General features: G+C 38.8%; 1 protein-coding gene and 1 long non-coding RNA gene across 2 annotated transcripts in view; one reads left to right on the top strand and one right to left on the bottom strand.

Moving 5' to 3' along the window:
• LOC106520576 (uncharacterized) overlaps nt 1–6,489 on the top strand; it is a 39,228-nt gene extending 32,739 nt beyond the window's left edge. Inside the window, exon 4 of the long non-coding RNA XR_001310565.1 lies at nt 6,474–6,489. This is a non-coding gene — a long non-coding RNA (uncharacterized LOC106520576). The remainder of the gene's footprint in view (nt 1–6,473) is intronic.
• The window catches only part of foxo1a (forkhead box O1 a), a 41,727-nt gene that overhangs the window by 19,277 nt on the left and 9,870 nt on the right, over nt 1–12,580 (bottom strand). The window lies entirely within an intron of this gene.

The following is a 12,580-nucleotide window of genomic DNA, read 5'->3' as shown; positions in this document are numbered from 1 at the left end:
CCTGTGCCATTCCACATTATTACAAATAACTTCATTTCTGGACATTTATGTTTGATTTCTTTGTATGTATGGATCACTTGGTTTGTTACCAACATCTGGAGAAAATTTCATGTCATTAGCACCTCTAGTAATATATTTACTGAGAAAAATGTTGACGTGTTCAATACTTATTTTACCCGCTGTGCATGTGTGTGACACAAGGCCTGAATGAGTGTGCGATGGTGTGATAATGCCAGGCCAGTCTGACAGGCACTGTGCATAATGGCCTTGGGGCAGGAATTGCACAACAATGTGGGTACGGGTAATTCCTGTGGTTTGGGGCCCACAAGCAGAGAGCTGTCCCATAAAATCTTTGCACTCCACTCTCTTTGTGCATCCAGTTCACATTCACATAGAAGCGGTGAGAAATTGATGGGATGCGATTTTCACATAAGAACTGCTTTCACTTCTCGTCTGGCTGGTGAAATAGTTTCAAATATGTAACAGTTCCTCCTCTCACACTGTAAAACAATTTTAAAAAAAGTCAGGAGATTTTTCAGACAGATGAGAAGTTGCGATAGCACACAGAGCCGCAAGCTTATCCTCTGAAACCGACTGCCAGGGCCTGGGCCTACACACAACCAAAACAAGCCGTCACGTGCTCCCGTCCCACTACTACCAAACCCGCATGGAGAAAAACAAAACACTCTGACTCATCCCAAATGACTGTTTACCTGACAGAGCAACTGGAGCTCCACTCCATATTTTCACTTCCAGCGTGAGGCAGCTGTCTGTAGATAATTTACACCGACTGTGGAAGTTACAGGACACCGCGCTCGCCGAACGATCTGTCCTCTGGTCCGCTGCCAGAAACGAAATCGGACAAAACAAAACCCTGGCAGGAGTGCCGCTGAGCCTGAGCACAGCCTGAGGTGGGTGGAATCACCCCGTGGACTCGTTTGACATGATTTGTTTGAATTTGAAAAATGAAAGGGGCCACTTCATGGGATTTTCCAGAGTCCATTCCTGGGAGATAAAGGCTCAGTACGTGTTAATTTACCAGCTGTTGAGCCTGCTTTCTCACCATCTGAGGGTAAAAACACACTCTGTGTTTGTATCAGCTATTATTTTACAAATTTTAATAGCTGGTGCTCCAAACTAAAATGTCCCATCAGTGAATTTTTACATAAAACATTTTTATTTCACTGTAAAAAAATTGACACCTTTACTTTTAATGTCAAAATATATTATGAGTCTGAAACAAAAAGGAAGCATTTATATTTCAAGGCTATTAAACTACATAAATCCAATTATCAGCAACCATTTGAGGCTAAAGTGATGAGGTCACAGCATCAGAGCAGCTGCATCCGTAAATAAACACACATGTTCCGCACTCAGACGTAAACAGGCAATCATCATTTGATCGCCGCGCTGCATCACTCTGACCTGCTTTCCTGCCTGTTTATTGTTTCAATCTGTTAAAGTTTGATTAATGTCCCAAAAATACTTCTCGGTGAAAAGCGAACACAGAGAGCGAGAGAGAGAGAGAATAATAGTAGTTCCGGGGCTGAGAGGTAAACAAATGCGGAGCGAGATAGGACGTTGGGAAATGGTCTGTGGGGCTACGAGGGGTCACTCTGTTGCCCAATGGAAGCGGCGAGGATGAGCACAGTTATGTCACATTATTACACCATGCTCTGCCAAAGCTATCAGAACAAAATAATCCACTCGTGCTTAAAGGAACATTTAAAAAATATGCTTATTAGGTATAATAAATAGGATTTAATAATCCACGCATTCAGACAAGGTCAATAAGATTACTTTTTTTAGAATAAACTTTGCTATTTATATATGTGACCCATCATATCGAAATGAGGATTAAGTAAAATTTGGTCAAAATGACCTAATCACATTTTCTGACTCCTGGCTTTAAAAGCTTCATTTTCATACCTGGATCATGATAATATCATAAACTGAACCAGAGATATGCCTTAATTTGTCTTGTTGGTTACGATAATAAATTAATATTTGGTCTGAATCCTAATTTTATGTTATTTTTGTGAGGATTTTTTTATTTCCTTATGAAGAGGAAATCTCAAAGAGTATTTGAATATTGATATTTTCCAGCAGGAAAGAAACGAACACAGGTTTCACAGAGAAAATCTCTAAATTTAAAGGTGTTTTTTCCTCAAAATCAAGTTTTTTGTTGCAACTGCACAAAAAAAGTACTTCAAAAAGTGTTTCTGATTATATTTCACACAGTTTATTCAAAGAAACATTGATAAGGCGTTATGCAATTTTTGTGTTTTAATTAAAACACTATATTTGCCTATTTCTCCATATCCCACTTTTAGACTCCTTGTTTTGATGCGATGGCTCTCATACACTTATATAAAACATGAAATGAATAAGCAGTGTGCAGAAATATTACATTGCAACATGCACTAAGTCACTTACAGCTGAGCTGGTGAGCCACTTAAGGTGATTCAGCATTTCAAAACACAACCTGAACCAATAAGAGAAGAGAAAAAAGGGGAAATAAAACTTTTTAATCGGTTTGGGAGAGGGGGAAAAAAAATCAAAGTATTCTTTTGCAAAAAAAAAAAAGGTTGTAAAAGCATGTGCTGGAATGTTCTCTGTGCGTCTGCCTGTTTGTCTGCCATCGTGATTGTGCATCTGCCAACAGCAGGGCTTTAATTATGAGGCCCAGGTTGTGTGCGTGTGTACACGCACACACTCAGAAGACTAGCGACCCACATATCTCCAGCACAGTGCCTCACAGTTCCGCTGACTAACCAGTGGCACCAGACTTTGGCCTGCGGCTCCCTGATTCCAGTAAATGTCTTGTTATGCAACATCTGAAGTGTCACCCAGACTGAACTTGGAGCTTTCAGGGAGTCTTCCTCACTTTGTCTTTACCTCTTCTGAAAAGAAGCCTACTGTAGTTTATGGTTTGAACATGAATAGGAGGATGGGGGCATGTAATTATGAGGGGGGTAACCCTTCGAAACATTTAGTGTGACCCACTTTGTGCCAAGGCAGGACCGCAGGAGTGAGGAGGCAGGCAGGAAACGGGGAGGAGAGCTCCTTGAGCTTTTTTCCCTGAGAAACACAGCTGCCCCTCATGTCTTGGGGCAATGCCAAGTTTGTACTCCTTCAACTGCTTTGGGGGGGGGGGTTTGTGTGTGTGTTTTGAACAGTGGGATTGCTGTTCTATCCAGCTCCCATTCCTACAACTGCACATTCACACACAAAGATACCAACAAGTGTTACTAGCTTTAAGTTTAACTTTAAGTTGCTCGTTGCAAAGCTAGAACTGGTTGAAAGCAGGAATAAAATCTGCACAGAATTGATCTTGTATTGATGATTAATGTGACTTTAATTTAGACATTTGTAAGCAAATGTTGTAAACCGATGCCACCTGCTACAGGTGTCTGTTTACGTACAAAAAGTGACTGAAAATAGGGCAAACGTAAAACTTACAGGTCTAGTAGAAGTTTAGGAAAAGCTGCGTAAGTTTGGCACTCCGCCAGCCTGCTTCAGCCCTGAAATTTATTGTTGCCACTTGTCTTATCCATTTCTTTTACGTTAGGGAGAAAATCCACTCAAATATTTTCACCTAAATGTCTTCTCTGGGATCTGCTCGTCCAGTTCCACCATATTTGATAACCTGCAGACTACAGCCAGCCGAATGGACGTCAATCACGTGACTCGAGCTTCCACCTGGTTTTTGACAGATTTAGTGGAGTGCTTTGTTTACATCCAGTGCTGACCCGTGTTTCAGAATTGCATTCGATATTTCTGGAAAAACTACTGAAGAAAACTCATTTAATACATTTCAGGAGAATCTTTTTCTGTTGGATTTCCTATTTTGCAGTAAATATCTTTGGCGGTCGACCACAAAAGGAACACAAAGGCTGATATACAACCATTTTATTTCCTGACCAATATCTACTTTCCATAAATGCTTAAATATTCAGATTTTTAACAACACTCAGAAATACTTGGACATCTAAAAATAGGTATACATAACAGCCTTCTTAATAACAAAACTAAACCATGGGCTACCTTGAGCTGGTTGCAGCAGCTGATGCTGCATCTTCGTCTTTCCACTTAGTAATCACTTTGTGAGTTTCCATATTAAGCCAGTGGCTCATGGGAAATACACTTTAGGGCAGAAGACATGTACCCAAAGACTCAACTCCACAGATTGTTTTAATCTAATATTAAAAATAAAGAAAGAAAGAAAGAACGCAGTTTTCTTTGTCTCTACATGCTACAGTCACGTGTTTGTCTTTAACATTTTATGATTATTGTAAATTATCTTGTGATTTTTGTTGTTTTTCTTTGTTTTTATCTGCTGTAAGGCACACTGTGCCACATTATATTGAAAAAGAGGTAATAATAATACAAATTATTAAAAAAAATACCTTTCAGGACTGTGGCTGAGTGGTTAGGGGAGTCATTCCTTCGATGAGAGAGTTGGCGGTTTGATTCCACCACTATCCTGTCACATGTCCAGGTGTCCCTGAAGACACCCTCACTGCCTCTGATGTGTGTCTCATCATTGTACAAGTGATTTAACGCACCGGTAAGTCTGGACAGAGGATCAAACCTTGCGGTTACAGGACAACTCCACCACAGCCGCCCCGCAACATGAATTATAAGCAGCACTGACCAACATGTATTACATATTATTGGACATTTAGGCAGCCTGTAGAATTGTAGCTGCAATGATTTGATGCATTATCCTTTCGATAATTGGTTGATTTGTTTTTTTACATTTTACATTAGTAAGACAGACACTTTTATAATCAGTTTGATTTTTTTTCAAGGTTTTTGGTTATTAAAAACAAAAGAAAACAAAGAAACAGGAAAATTTCCCACTTTTATCCCTTCTTCCAGAAGTGATGAGGATTTGTTGCTTTTAGATAGTGCTGGGCAGTATACCATTGTATACCGAAAAACGGTTTTTATTTTTGTTATGACTTTTCTGAATACCGGTGTAAAAAGCCTGAACACGTGCGGAACGTTTCGTCACGGCCACCAGTGAGCTGTTTCCCTGGGGACACATTTCATTGCAGTACCGCTAAGCGCTTAGCATGCTAACGTTATAGTTGGAACAACTGGCGGCGTGTGGTGTGTTTCAACCGCTTATATGGTCTGATGTAACAAAAAAAAATCCTGTTTTCAACATGGCTGAATGTAGTAAACAACTCTTCAGTGTCGTGCACGATTAGATTTAACACGCTATGTTATAATGGAGATGTTATTGCATGGAGACTCTAGCATGCTTCTATTGTGAAAAGCCCGGGAGGAAGTAGTTTTGTAGTGTAGCTGAGTTGACTGGTGTGCAAGGTGAGGAGTCCTTATTTTATTAACGTGTTTTATTAACACGTAAAGATAGACCAGATAATGATTTTTTCTCAACTCTTCACGATCGGACCTAAATGCATGGTTACTGTCTACACCCAGTCGAAGATGAAAAGACGTACAAGAGGAGGGAAACAGTGATACAGAGGGACAGTAAAAGAAAAAAGTCAGTAAGCAAAGTTTGTACATTTTATTATCAGCTGAGATGTGAGGAAAAAAATACCGTCAAATACCGTGAAACCAGTGTAATTGTTGAAAATACCGTGATATAAAATTTGGGTCATACCGCCCAGCTCTACTTTTAGAATCCAGAAACTATTATTAATCCTAAAAATGTTTTGTGTCCTGTGCATAGTCCTTTTGCGTGTCCACATTAAAAGGAACCAAAAGTTATACAAGCTCAGGGAAGTTCACTTTTATTGCTCTTTCAATTACAAAAACGACATTATTGGTGATGGAACCATAAAACTATAGGCCTCGGCATCCTTAGTCAAACAAAAGTATTCGCCATAAAAATGGGCCATTAATTTTTTTCTAAAAGCATAGCAAGCAAATTTCAGCCATTTAATCAAGAGCTCTTATCGTCAGTCTATAGAAATCATAAAATACCAAAGTAATAACCCCACAGTGAAGTCGGTTCAGCTTATATGCCACGTTATTCAGTTCAAGCCCAGAAAATTGTTGCGTAATGCAATCAATGACTATTTAAACTTCAAGTTTTAATGTGCATTACAGTTTTGCGTAACAGCATTTTTAGAAGTGAATGGTGAAAAAAAAACAATAGCATCTGGCAACCTCCACTGCAACGAAAACAAGCTCAACTCCATGCAAAGCAATGAAAAGGTCAACATAAGAGCAAGATGATAAATCGACAATGTTTAATGTATATTCTGCTGTTTATGGTATTTTACAGTCAGAATGACTTAGCAAAATAGCACTAAGTGGATTTTATAGATCAGTCACCAATCAGATTATAGGAAACGTGCTTTAGTTCCTGAGCCTGCCCTCTCAGTGACAGCACTCAACAAGATGAGAGTCAATAGGTGCATTTACAAGGTAATGACACTTTAGTGGCTTGCTGTACAATCTGCTCTGACCAACGTGTTTGTCTGCTCCAGCAGTTTGTTTGGAGATCAGTGGGAGTGTTTACCAGCGTAGGCTGAGGAATTTTAGGTCAAGAGAGCATCCTGTACAGAGGAAACCTACAACCGAATTGATCCCGACTTTGACATCAAAGCGTCTACCTGAGCAATCCAGCTCCACCAGCTGAAAGCAAATATTTATCCCACAGTGACGTCAAAGAAGAAAAAGAACAGCTATTTGGCCTGCATGATTGTGTGCATACCTTGCACTATATTGTGTAATTTGTGTGAAATGCTGCCTGACTTGAAAGAATAAAAACTTTACTTGGAGTGAAATAACAAGTACCCATTAGAAATGAATAACCAGCTTTGGCAGAAAAAGCGTTGGTGATACATCATTTCTGCCATCTGTTCTCCTTCCTGTTGGGTGGCGTCCTGTGCCAGGGCCAGTGTCCAGTTTAATCTGAGAGGGTTTTTTTTTTTCAAGCCGGTCCAACCTGGCACAACTGTCCTCAAAATTCACACAGTTACAGACGGCCTGAGAAGTGTGGAGGCTGTCATGACTCAGCTCAACGACTGTGGGAGATCAGCAGCACCGGAGAACGAGCTCTGCATCGAACAATCACAGAGCAGACAGTCTTAATCAAAGATTAATGAAAACTTAATGTGCTGCAGGTTACTGCACGTGTTCAGCTGAGAGAAGTCTGTCACACAGAGAAGCAACCTTTAGGTTAATTACAGCTAATAATCTATGCTGCTCAGCAGTCACTGCTGCAGAGGAACAAAGCATCTGTGTTAATGACAGCTACAGTATCTTACACAGACGTCACCTCAATCGACCCGTGGCTCAGCACAAAATGCTGAACATGTTCTGATTCTTTTTGTGTTCCGCTGACAGGATTAAACCTGAAGGCGTTTCAGCTAAAGAGGCTTTTATTTAAATTTGTTCTGCAAAGTGTGCAACGACAGAATATTGCGTGCAGGACATAAAAATCAACGAGGCGTTATGGTTCAATCAGGACAGAATTAATTAAAGGCAGAGCATTCGTTAACGGGATGCATATCACCCGCCACCAAGTTAAACAGCCACAGGTTTACATCCAGTGAGTTTTCATTAAGATTTGTCTGGAAGTTCATGAAACTAAAGCAAAAACATTTAACTATGAAACGTCACATTTTAAATGATGCAATGAGTTAACATAGACATATGATGCTTTTTTTATCTTTCCTTTTCACGTTTAAATCATTCAGTTGGGGTCTTTATAAAGGGGAACTACAATGATTTGGTCTTAATTCGTCCTTATTTTAACTTCACCAGCTCCTCTTTCACCTCTTTTCTGTTGTTTGCCTCAAAGCAGCTGGTTTTGTTACTGCTCCTTTAAGACACTTCAAGCCCCGCCCCACTCCTGCTTCCAGACCGGTCCACTCCAGTTTGAGAGAGAGGGGGTTAGCATTTTCTGGCATGTAGAAATGTTTTATTTACAATTTAATTAAAAGGTGTCAACAACAGAAGACTTGTCCATCCAGGCTGATAAGGAACCAGAGGATTAAGACAAGGAAATTGTAGTTGGTAAGTCCAGACCTTAGATTATTTGACGTAAATAGTTCAGAAAACGTCATAGAAAATGGAGAATTATGACCCAAACCGAATATAAAAATATCTTTGCAGCACTAGGAGAGACTAAATTCAACTTTTCTGCCTCCTAGAGACTCCAACAAAATGTATTTAACAGCTAAAAAAGTGGATTTTGCAGGATATGTCCCCTTTAAATATGCTGAACTGAACAGACTATGAAAGCATCATAGTGAAGAAATTTATAGTTATTAGAGGTTAGTACTTAAAAGCACACTATATTTTTAGGTTTTCCTTTTTATAATTATAATAATGTTTTATAATAATGTTTTGATTGATATAGATTAGTTACATGTCCGAATTATAACAACACATAATTAAAACGTTATGATAACAGTAGATACGATTTTTGTATGAATGCCTGTGATTCAGCCGTAGGTCAGTAGGGGGCGAACGCAGGCATTGAAGAATCATGTATAAATTGATGTACTTCCTGGTTTTTCACCAGTGGGTTTCCTGTCAACTCCGGTGGCAATAAACCTCACTCGGTTCCAGAATTCTGGTGTTGTATGGTTTTGATTCCTTCTACAAATCATTTTATTTAACAATGGTGGTTTTCATATTGACTTCAGTCTATTGAATACGTATTTTCGTACAATAGGATCAAAACAATAAAGCAAGAAGTCCTGATGCATCTCAGTAATCCAGGTAAAGAGATATAGAGAGGTATAGAGATATATGAGATTTATACTGTATATATATGATGTACCATATGATATGATATATATGATATATATCTATATGAGGTATAGAGATATATAGAGGTATAGAGAGGAACGTTGGTTTGAGAGGAGTAAAAGAAGCCATTTTTGTGAAGAAAGACCGTCCATCATTAAACAGAGGTGGAGGCCTCCGTTTTCAGTTGTCCCCCTCCTACAGTGCGGCCATTGCCAGTATCACTCCACCCCCTGTTAACTATAGGTGTTAATTAGGTCTCAACGATAGCCATGTGATGTGAGTATCAGTCACATGGAGGCAGTGCTTAAAAGCCTGAATTTTGCCTGAAACTCTCAGACTGAAGAAGTCTCTTGGAGGAGAGACGAAACGTTTCATTAGAGAAGAACCCGTCCAGAAGACCTATACAATTTTTTTTCTTTTTTAATAAAGCAAGAACTAAAATAAACTTACATCTTCATCATTAAAATAAATATGTTCTCTTTTTAGTTAGGCCCATCTTGTAAGTGAGCTGAGAGACAACGAATCGACGGCCCCCCTGTGTGGAGCCGAGCGGAGCTCTATGAATAACTCCCCTCGCAGCGCCGAACGGCCCTTTGCTTTCCCACCGTGCTCCTCGGTTTACACCCCCAACATGGCAGGATAAGCAGCGAGCTCAGGCAGGAGCTAAGCGCCCCTCTCTGAGCCGCCAGTCAGACAAAAACTTGAATAAAATGAACTCCAGTGATTAACTCTACAGTTTGTTTAGTTGCATCAAATCAGACATTAATGAGTTTTCAGCCTTTATCAAAGTCTGTTTTACAAACTGTGAAGGACTGACTACTGTTGACTAACTGTAACTTTCAAAACAATAAACTGTAACTCAAGTAAACCACTAAGAAATGCGTTGACCACGGATTCACGTAACCAAAGAGGCCACGTTTCTTTTTCCTCCAGAGAAGTCAAGTTGTGTAAAAGTGTTAATGCGGCAGCTGTGAGTTTGGTGCTGAATTACTGGCACTAAAACCAACAAAAATTCACACGTTTCAGGGCTCATTTCCTCTCAGTGGAGGTCAGGTTAGCTGACAACACACATGAAAAATAAAAAATAAAATAAAAGTTTAATGACGTTATCCTTTTTCTGTAAGATTAATGAGAAAAAAAGGATAAACGTTATTATTGTTATTTTATAGTGTATGTAGAATCCTGGCTATAATACTAATTTAGTAGGGGTGCAACGATACAGAAAATTCACGATTCGGTTTGATACTTTAGTCTCACGGTTCGATATTTTTTCGATACAAAAAAGAGAAATTTCCATGCCCTTTTTTACTTGTAATTTATTGAAATTAATTATGGGCATTTGTTTAACCTCAAAAGTACAGTTTTTAAATTAAATGTTGCTGAAACAGCAAGTTTCTCAGTGGATCTGCGCTCAAAAATGCAGCCTAGGTGGAGTAGTCGAACACAGATCCACTGATCCTTCAACACAGAGCATCTTCAGAAGACAAGTTGACAAAATAAAATTTAAAAATCTGTATTATTCGATACAAGTGTGTATTGAACCTAAAGCACTGTTTGATATGGTTCGATACGGGTACATGTATTGTTGCACCCCTATAATTTAGGACTAATTTGAATGTGGTTCATTGCTAATGGCATTTTTGCCCACTTCTTTAGCACATTTGCTTTAGAGTGACACTCAAATAAGGACAGTATATTTCAGGGCTATTCAACTAAACTGCTCCGGGGGCCACAGTTACTGCAGGTCAACATCTCAGGGGCCAAACATCCAGCAATTAAAGTCGTTATGTAAATAAGCCAAGTATTACAAAAGATATGTTACCTTTGAAATTGTTCATGTTGCTGCTTTTAACCCTATGTAATAAATAAGGGTGTAACGATACATCGATCTATATCGATATATCGATTTGAATGGTTCATTATTCAGTTATATCGAGGCAAAATTAAAATATTGATCTATATCGTCATTAGGGCTGCCACGATTAATCGACGACTTATCAATTATTAAAATAATCTATGACTAATTTAATAATCAATTAATCGTTTTCATTTTTTTGTTCTTTACTTTGTTTTTCTCTCCAAACTGCTTTGACACCTTCCACTGCCACGTCTGCTTTTCTGTCCTTGACACACATGCACAGTAGTGGTAACTGGGGTAGGCYGTGGACGTCACAAGACATTATACAGACAGGCTCTGGTATCATGGCTACACAGCAACGGAGCTCAAAAGTGTGGGATCATTTTAAGAAAATGAAAGAGAAACCTGTGTAATATCTGCAGAGCAGAACTTRCCTTCCACAGCAATTATTTTTAGTTAGCATATAGCTAAAATCTAACGATGGTTATATAATAGCAGCTGCATTCTGGCGCAATAAGCTGTATGTTTTATATTCAATTAACGTTTGATCCGATTAGTCGACTAATAGAATAAATAATCGGTGATTAATAGATTATAAATATAATCGTTTGTGGCAGCCTTAATCGTCGTCATATGATTGATGTGAATCGATATATGCCAATCTAACACAGTCATTGTGTTAGATGGGCATATGATATCGCATTAAATCGATCGCAGACATGTGAATTGAACTTAATCGAAATCGTATCATGACAGACTTTGTGATAGAGAAATATCGAATCGTCATCCAAACATATCGATGTAATATTGTATCGTGATAAAGCTGGTGATTTACAACCCTAGTAATGAAAGTAGTGATAAGATAACATCAAAAACTAAAATAACACATCATGCCTCCTTTTTAAGACAAATATTATTTTGAAATCTCTGACTTGCCACATTTTTAAACCAATATTATTTTAATTTTTGAACTGCTCTTAGTTTTAACTGTCTTGGATGTTCATAGAAATGGTTTTTACCAGCTTCTGGCCAAGATTCTGACATTTCTGTAGATACCACATGTCTACGTCTAACTAAAAGAACTCATAGTAATTACAGTAGAAAACTGGAAGTTTGGGCTTTAGAGATGAATGAATCAATTGTCGGGCTGAACTTCGGCCACTTGCGGGCCAGATGTGGCCCACGGGCCACCAGTTGAATAGCCCTGTTATATTTCAGTTTCAATGCAAATAAACTGAAACATAAAAGAAGAATAAATGTAACGCAGGAGTCCAGTATGGTTGAATGTAGTCCACAAGTTGATGCTTTGCAAAAAGAAAGGAAAAAATTAAACACCTCCATGGTAGGATTACATGTTTAAAACCCTAAAAAAATGACAAACCAGCACTGAACAAACATTTTGGTTTGAATACACACGTTGAACAAATAGAAGGAAACAGCCGCTTGGCAAAAATGGACTTGGAAAACGTTAACCCTCTAGCGACACATCTGTCCACACAGCATGCATCCTCCTCCATGCGAAGGGTTTGGACAGCATCTGACAGCTCTACGTGAACTAACGTAAACTCTGACATGAAACGAAAAAATGAGTCAACTTTAAAAATATTCCAAATCCATAATCAGCATTTACTGAGTAGGGCTAATATCTCCGGTGTCATCTTGCAGCTCGTGACTCAAACCTTTGAGGGTGTTGTAATGGAGGAAACAAAACAGAATAAAACTCCACAACTGCTTCAAATTTGAACCCAGACAGCCCAGAACAGAGGGCAGCCGCAGTAAATCTTTCACTGTGCGGCTTCAGACTCGGGAATGATTTCCTGCCAAGAGAATAGTCACTGTCATTAATTTATTGTCAGACAACGCTGAAACTATGCGTCTCTGCAGAAAAAAAAAGTTCCGCCCTTCAATGGGAGGGGCCTGTTACACACCACAACAACCAATTTATATATATATATATATACATATACATATATATAT

This window comes from Austrofundulus limnaeus, unplaced genomic scaffold, assembly GCF_001266775.1.
Source record: "Austrofundulus limnaeus strain Quisiro unplaced genomic scaffold, Austrofundulus_limnaeus-1.0 Scaffold94, whole genome shotgun sequence".
Lineage (NCBI taxonomy): Eukaryota > Metazoa > Chordata > Actinopteri > Cyprinodontiformes > Rivulidae > Austrofundulus > Austrofundulus limnaeus.
This window is presented reverse-complemented; position numbering and strand designations above follow the sequence as displayed.